This window comes from Formica exsecta, unplaced genomic scaffold, assembly GCF_003651465.1.
Source record: "Formica exsecta isolate Colony F162 unplaced genomic scaffold, ASM365146v1 scaffold228, whole genome shotgun sequence".
Classification (NCBI taxonomy): Eukaryota; Metazoa; Arthropoda; class Insecta; order Hymenoptera; family Formicidae; genus Formica; species Formica exsecta.
The window spans coordinates 145,715-154,761 of NW_021849573.1; positions in this window are offsets into that span (position 1 = coordinate 145,715).

A 9,047-nucleotide genomic window follows, 5' to 3' on the forward strand; every position below is an offset into this window, starting at 1 on the left:
TTATATTTATTTTTAAATAAATTAATAAGAGAGATGAAATAAAAATTTATCATTATGCTAAAAGAGTTGACACAAGAAAAAATTTTATTAATAAAGTAAATAAGAAAGAAGAAGAAGAGAGAGAAAGAACTGTCAATTATATATATATATATTGAAAAATATATAGAAATTCTATCTGTTGTTATAGCTAATAAAATACTTAAATTAAATTTAAATATTGGGGAATTTGTATAGATTTTTGAGATGAGAGGAATTATAAAGAAGTGATAATATGCACAGAAATGATAGTTAAAAAATCCAAGCGGTCATCAATTTGTTACCGTTAAACGAAGGGCGTGTAATCACGAAACAATACGAAACGTCACTTGTAGCTGACATATTAGCCCAGTTTCCGGCAGTTACTGCTAAGGGCAGTAACGTTTTAATTAAAACGACGACGTTGTCTCGTCGGTAAATACGGCAACGCTCAGGAGGATCAATCATGTTGCTTATGCGTGTCCGCTGATTGTTACGTGATAAAATGCGTATCTCGTACGTGTTGTGTAGGGTAGGCCGCCTTCAATGAGACGTCTTAATCGGCGCGGCTAAGACCGCAAGATTTTTCGTGCGAGTTTTATTTAGTCGTATCGCGGTGGTATACGATCTCACCGAATAGAAATTCTTTGTGTTACAACAAACTGCCGCGACCCGAAGACAAGCAATGAAGCCGAATCGCGGGTTGAATAGATGAAGGATTTAGGCGTAAGTTTGGCGAGGTTCGTTGACGACAGACGGCAGTTGTGAAGTTTTTCGGGGAACGTGGTTCCGCATAGGGCAACGTACAGTTCTATTTGTTGGATGATTGTACTGCTGCGAAATCAAGTCTGACGAAGATCGATCGGACAGCATTTCAGGCGTCAACACCGGATCGCTGATTCCCCTCCCGACTAGCCCGACTAAGGTCGTATCCGCTGCCACTTTCTCGCAGATGCTGCCAATCCCAAGTGAAGTTTCTATTAAGAAATCCCATTTCACTCAAACGATCTAAAATTGTGTACTAAGTAACGCTATAAGAGATATTTTGCTAAAGTTGTTGAAAAGGAATAAATTATTTTGGTGTCTTTTTTATAATATAATTTACACAAAATATATAATTGCATGTATAATGGTATATATAATTTTTATATGTGTATATATATTTATAAATTTACACAGTTTACATATATTTACTTTATAAGTTTGATAAAAAATATATGTATAATGTGAATATTGCATTTATTTTATTAAATACAATAAATATCGTTACGCGTTCATTTATACAATAGTTCTTTTTTTAAATTAAATTTTATACGTATCTCAAAGAAATGCATTTACATAGAAATGCCATTATTTATAATATAAAACTTTACTTATACAATATTTGCAAACATATAGTAATACGTTGTTATCCAGATAAGCTGGGAAGAATAATATACTGTTATCAAATATTGGCACACACAAAGTTCGTAAATTAAGAAAAATGTAAATAAAGTATTAAACAAAATAGTATGAACAATATACATGAAATTTATTATAAAAATTAAAAACTTATATGTTTGGATAATTATTAGCTAGATAATTGGCGTTTTACTTTTGTGTATATATATGTTTGAAATGCAATTTTATAATATGCATGAAACAATTTAAAGTTTCCGGTTAAGATAATAATATTCACCCGACTGATGGTTGTATTATACTTCACTATTTGTTGTTAAATTAGAAAATGTAATTTATTCATCGTCGACAATAATATTGAATTATTTACAGTAGTTAAATATATCTTAAATTATCAATGTACGATAGAATATTAAGGAAGCAACATCGAATGGTATATCGTACTGGTAGATGACATAGAAAGCCGCGTTCTTTGACGATGAAAGTTGATGATAAATGTTTGAAAATGTTTAACAATAATAATAATCTTTATAATATCAGTTTGCAAAAGATATTTACAATAAAGAATGATTTCTCTATAATTATATATATTTTAATTATATATAACATTTATTTCATTTAATCAGCTGTAGTAAAGCAGGTCTCGTTCTTGTCTGCATTTCATAAGTATATACTTAAGGATGATAAGAAAGTATATCTACAAACGGTAATGTAGAGAATGGATTTGAATTATTCCCGCCGCAAGAATATTTGATGAATCGTCCAACGCGCGATATTATGGGAAAGAAAATTTGTTTCCGTCGTGTCGTATAGATGTCATAAACCTGACTGAGTTTCTCGCGACACCGCATGAAACAGCTGTTGTATTTCCGCAGTCAGTCCGAGGGTGGTGTCTACTGTCAGATGCTCCGCCTATAAATCAAATCTATGGATAGGAGGGATACAAGCCGACGCCATGTTAACATACATAAACAAACCCTGCGCATTGTAACTGATAAACGGCGGAAGCAACATGTAACAAGCGATTCCATCCCAACAGAGAGTTATAGTTCTTTGCTCTTTTCCAAAAGCTGTTTTTCGGGCGCATATATTCTTTAAAATATTAATGTAAATATATATATATATATATAATATTCTATTTATTATATGTATAACTGTAAAAACTTACATACGATGTAACTTACTTTAAGTAATTTATCAAAAGTATGAATTATATATGTATAATCATTTTGTTATTAACGTAATATTAATTAAAAAAGTTGGATCTAACAAATTATATATATTCTATTTTTTAGTAAAATATTTTCTTATATGTTGTTTGAATGCGTGTCATTTTGTCTTTGATATTTTTGTATTTTTTATTTATTAATCTTTGTTAGATGGATGAATATCACGCTGTTTGATTAAACTATATTTCACTAATAAATAATTAATAAATAATAATGAATTTGCATAGAGTAAAATATGAAAGAAAAGAGATAGAGAATCGCCTTGATTTTGTAATTGTTTTACAGGCAACGGGCAAAGATCACGAATCGGCTAATGATAGAAGGCGCAGGTCTCGGAGATCCTGAGACTAATCAGACTAAGCATTAATCTTTCGAGTGGATCCTCGACCCAATTCTCGTAAGGTCAAGTCGCAATGGAGACGTTGATTGGATTCCACGTCAAACCAGAAGTAAACACCTTTCCTATCATTACGCTCGTCCTTTATCTTTTTTCTTTTTTTTGTCCATCGCGGCGTATATTGCAAAATTAAATTTTATTTAATTATCTCGCATTTATTGATCATGAAACTAATGATCATGACGCGACGTGGCCGCCTGACATAAACCGCTATTTATATTTGCTTATTAATAATTCATGGAAACGTCGTTGATATATATGTAATAGCTCATTCGTTTGACCTGTCTTCTAACACTTGACGATACTTACGCGAAAGGTATTTCGCAAGGAAGTTGGAATATCTTGTTGCGCGATGTGTTGTTGATTAAAAATTAACGAATCACTAATACATCTCTCCGCGCGCGGTTTTAGAAGCGAGAAGATATTACTAGGTAATTGTAAACCGCACAGCTTCCAGAGCTACTATGAACCGTTTATCATCGTCTCTATAGCTACCGGGTCGTTGAGTGAGGAGATTTGGGGGTTCACCGTGCTAAGAGTTGAAACCTCAGCATGACTGGTGGCCTCGGTAGCCGATAGACGTGTCATTTATGCGTCTACGAATCAATAGCCGCTTCACTTTACACCCACCTTACATCATTAGTCATTTTATAGGGCCGTTCTGCTCCGTTACACGCATACGCGGCATTTGCTCCCGCGACTGATTTGTCGTCTCATCCCGACATAAGTCTATCGGTCCCGAAAGGGCTAGTAAGATCGCCGATTACAATAAATCTAATTATTAAAATATCTTTGTCACTAGATCTTTCGAGATATATTGCTTTAGTAATCGATCGAGACTTGTTATTATTATAAAATTTAGATATTGCCAAAAAAACTGGATTAGTATTATACCAGATGTAATTAATTAATTGGACTGTACCATATTTAAGTGTGTAATGTGATTATTATAATAATTCCAACATTGTGTGTGGCGTGACTAAAGTCAACTTATCATTCCGATGATAACATATGTTCATAGTGCTTTCTTCAAAACGTTCTAGATGACGATATCGATTGCTTCGTGCAGTTTTCTAGAATTTGATCGAATAATTTCAATCTAAAATTATTTTTCTCGTAAGATAAGAGTGTAATAAATTTACACTTTTATTAAATTTGAAATATTAAATTATGCGCACATTTTTAATCTCGTTTTAATGAAACAAAAATCGTAACTTTATTTATTGAATCTGTGCTCAATAATTATTTTGAAATAACGAAATGTTAATGAGAAATTTATTTATATTAAAAATTATTTAATTGAGAAGATATTTCGTCAGCATTAAATATATGCCTCATGTTTCATTAAAAATGCAGAATTATAGTTATTCGGTAGAATAATAACGGAAAATACTGAGAACAGTTATAAGGTCGCGGTAATGTACAAAGAGTTTTACATGCGACTTATTCAGCAACTTTTATTAATGTTTACTACTTACGTTTATTAATTTCCTCCGCTACAGGCCTCATTACTCTTCAAGATACGGCGCATACCTACCTACGATTGTAATGTGGTAAAAGACCTTCGCATATTCTCGTCGTATCACAAAGTTATTGCCAACAAATGAGTAATGTTTCAGGCACATGACGACTTTTCTCAACACTCGCGAGAATCCATTCTCATCTTTTCGATCATGGTAGACTAACACGTTCTGATTTCCAGTTTCAGGCACGGAAAGCTTAAAATTGCAAGCCGATCTTCGACTCTTGATGCATTCGCGTGGAAGATCTTAGAGAGACGGAAGTATAATCGATTGGAAGTAAGTTCCACAGTTTCGTCATTTGACGGCAACGGGAGCACAAGATATGTAAGATTCTATTTGCAGTAGGCGAACGCGAATTAACGGACGAGATGATCGCAAAGTGTCTCTCTCTCTCTCTCTCTCTCTCTGTCTCTTCCTTCGCGTGGTTAAAACTCAACGCCATATATACAGTGGAGAGCCGAAGCTCCTGCTTCCTTCATCTATCATGCGAACCATGACAAACCGAGTCTCAAAAGCAGCCGCCAGCGTAGCAGCACTTTCTTACCTTCTTCACTTAGTCACCGGGCGCTCAGGTGAGCTTCTACCTGCCTGATATACAGGCAGACCTCTTCTCCTTCCCTCTCCCCCTCTCCCCTTTCCCTATCTACATTTATTAACATTTAAGCGTTAACGACATTTCTCTCTCTCGCGTGCGCGAGTCTCAGGAGAAAAAGAAGCAAGAACCGTTGCCGGCTACTCGTATCTTGCTTGCCTTCTACCTCCTTTCGATTCGGACGCGGGGTTCTTTGTTTCAAAAAATACTGCTGCGAAATCGATTAAATGAAACAATCACGGTAATTCCAGAAATCTTTGTGCGCGTGTGCGACACGTTAATTAATCTCTCTCGTGACCGCGAAATATCTCTCTCGACGTGAAATATCCATGAGAGACACAATGTTGTGAAAATTAACGATTCTAAAGGAATTAAACGGAATGAAAGATGCGAGTTACAACTGTATGGTGACGCGTGTTGCGGATCACGGTGAAAATCGTGGAGATTCATGCGTTTTCTGCTCCGCAGATATCGGATGGAAAGCAAAGTGGCGTGAATGAGTTGTCCCTTGACGATCGTAAGATTTATGGTCGCGACGCGGTTGGGCGGAAAGGGCAAGCGTCGGTACGACTCGGGACTAGTAACCCTTGACCCAGACTCCACCGGAGTCCACCCTCGGTATGACCACGATAGAGCACTGCATGATTGACGATAAAGATACGTTGTATAAAACGTTTGGACGTTACTTCATTGAGACTTCATTCGTTCGACGTCTACTAGATCAGGCGAGTAGACTGTGCGCGAACATCGCGAAATATCTCGTCACATGGTTCTGAAAAAACGGAAGCGTAGCGCGAAAAGCGATTGCACGATATAAGAGTGCAGGTTAAAGCGCAATTTTCTAGTCCTTCGACGTTTTTCTCTTCTTTCTTTTTTCTTTTTCTTTCTCCTGCCTGTAAGGCCTTTGGTCTTTGTCGGAGAAAAAGTTAATAGCTTGGAGAAATTAGCCAATGTGGGGAGGATCGTTGATCGGGGATCGTGTTTCGGGAGGGTGTTCTGCACAGATGCAACGATAGCACTGTCTCTTCCTTCGCGTGGTTAAAACTCAACGCCATATATACAGTGGAGAGCCGAAGCTCCTGCTTCCTTCATCTATCATGCGAACCATGACAAACCGAGTCTCAAAAGCAGCCGCCAGCGTAGCAGCACTTTCTTACCTTCTTCACTTAGTCACCGGGCGCTCAGGTGAGCTTCTACCTGCCTGATATACAGGCAGACCTCTTCTCCTTCCCTCTCCCCCTCTCCCCTTTCCCTATCTACATTTATTAACATTTAAGCGTTAACGACATTTCTCTCTCTCGCGTGCGCGAGTCTCAGGAGAAAAAGAAGCAAGAACCGTTGCCGGCTACTCGTATCTTGCTTGCCTTCTACCTCCTTTCGATTCGGACGCGGGGTTCTTTGTTTCAAAAAATACTGCTGCGAAATCGATTAAATGAAACAATCACGGTAATTCCAGAAATCTTTGTGCGCGTGTGCGACACGTTAATTAATCTCTCTCGTGACCGCGAAATATCTCTCTCGACGTGAAATATCCATGAGAGACACAATGTTGTGAAAATTAACGATTCTAAAGGAATTAAACGGAATGAAAGATGCGAGTTACAACTGTATGGTGACGCGTGTTGCGGATCACGGTGAAAATCGTGGAGATTCATGCGTTTTCTGCTCCGCAGATATCGGATGGAAAGCAAAGTGGCGTGAATGAGTTGTCCCTTGACGATCGTAAGATTTATGGTCGCGACGCGGTTGGGCGGAAAGGGCAAGCGTCGGTACGACTCGGGACTAGTAACCCTTGACCCAGACTCCACCGGAGTCCACCCTCGGTATGACCACGATAGAGCACTGCATGATTGACGATAAAGATACGTTGTATAAAACGTTTGGACGTTACTTCATTGAGACTTCATTCGTTCGACGTCTACTAGATCAGGCGAGTAGACTGTGCGCGAACATCGCGAAATATCTCGTCACATGGTTCTGAAAAAACGGAAGCGTAGCGCGAAAAGCGATTGCACGATATAAGAGTGCAGGTTAAAGCGCAATTTTCTAGTCCTTCGACGTTTTTCTCTTCTTTCTTTTTTCTTTTTCTTTCTCCTGCCTGTAAGGCCTTTGGTCTTTGTCGGAGAAAAAGTTAATAGCTTGGAGAAATTAGCCAATGTGGGGAGGATCGTTGATCGGGGATCGTGTTTCGGGAGGGTGTTCTGCACAGATGCAACGATAGCAACAGTTCGGCCGGCTCGAACCGGAGGTCACATATGAGCTCGGAGCTATGGCGTCGTATGGGCTTGACTCACACGCATCACGCGTAGTCATCCATCATTGTCAGTCTCTTCACTGACACACAGCCGTCCGTCCTACCGACGCACTCGGGGCTCTCGATTTGAGTTTCTTTCGTCAAAGTTGTGATTTTGTATAAAATGTTGGAATGGTTCGCTGATCTACGATCTATCACTATTATCGTGATATTTATTTAATAATTTGGCTTTATTTTTTTATTAATCTTTAATTTAATAATTAAATCAATTTTATTACCGTATGGTCCTTCGCTTCAGCGCTCTTAACCGCTGAAACATTGAAAGCGAACGAGAGACTGCAACAGAGTATAGAGATAACTGTTAAAAAAAAAGGAAAAGAAAATGAAGACACACTCATTACTTTTTGCTATGACCTGTATTTGTCAAATGTATCCGTGAGTGAATGTACAAGAGATGTAGATTATCATACGATATATTGCTCAACGGTGTGTGTTTCAATATCATCAAATAATATTATCCACGTGGAACGACATATCAATCCGAATTAATTTTACAGATTCGTTTCATTTTTTCACAAAACGAATAGCGTAGGTAAAGTTTTTACAAGTGCATTCGTCTTTTTTTCGTAACAGTGACCAAGTAACCGATTCCAACTATTCTCCGTATTCAATAGGAGGACAATTTTTATAAGAGAAAGAGAAAGAGAGAAGAGAGAGATAGACATCTATTTCCTGTGTTTAATTAAAACTAACAAATTGTATTCATTTTTCAAAAGTTGTATACTCGGTATAGTAATCATGACTGTGTATAAATGCGATTTTATTCGTTTGTGTTCCATTAATCTAACTTTCATATGATATATATGTATATATATACATGTTGTGTCATTATTGTTGTGTCATTAATTATTGCTCATGCATCTACTCGTCTCGTTTCGTCGTTTAAAATCAAGAATAATCTCTCGTTTATCGCGTTATTGATTATCACATGAAAATTAAATACTTGCAGATGTGTAATTTAGAGAAACTTCTTCAAGATTTTCAAGCACGGCTAAATGTTTGAACCAAGCGTGCCAATGAACATATTATATCGAAAATGAAAGAAACATTGTTTCGGTGATTTACATGTTTCAGTTTACAAACACTCTCTCTCTAACGAGATACGCTAATGTGGAGACCGCTCGCGCCACAAGAAGAGATTGCACTTACACCTCGTGTTTTCGTTCACGAGAATCGCGGACTGCGCTAGAAATCGAAATTTCCATTCCACGATAGCGAACTTTTTGACGTATTTACAACATTCTTCGTGCACATTTGTAAAACACAGCTATATATCAGTCTAATATCACTTACAGGTCACACTTCGTCTCCTGCGAGTAAGAGTGTTTCACGAATCGAGACGGTGGCGATAAATTCACTTTGAAAAATTCACAGTTTAAAAAATTCTAGGATAAGGGAGAGAACTCTCTGTTTTTAATCCCCGCTCCAGTTTGAAATTAACACAACCATTGCACTCGTTGTCGTTGTTTTATATTTGTCGAAACATATTTCAACGTTTGGAATGTAAATTGATAGATTGACATCCTGCTCGATGGTGAGAAATATTAAAATCGACATTTTACTTGAATGTAATGTAATA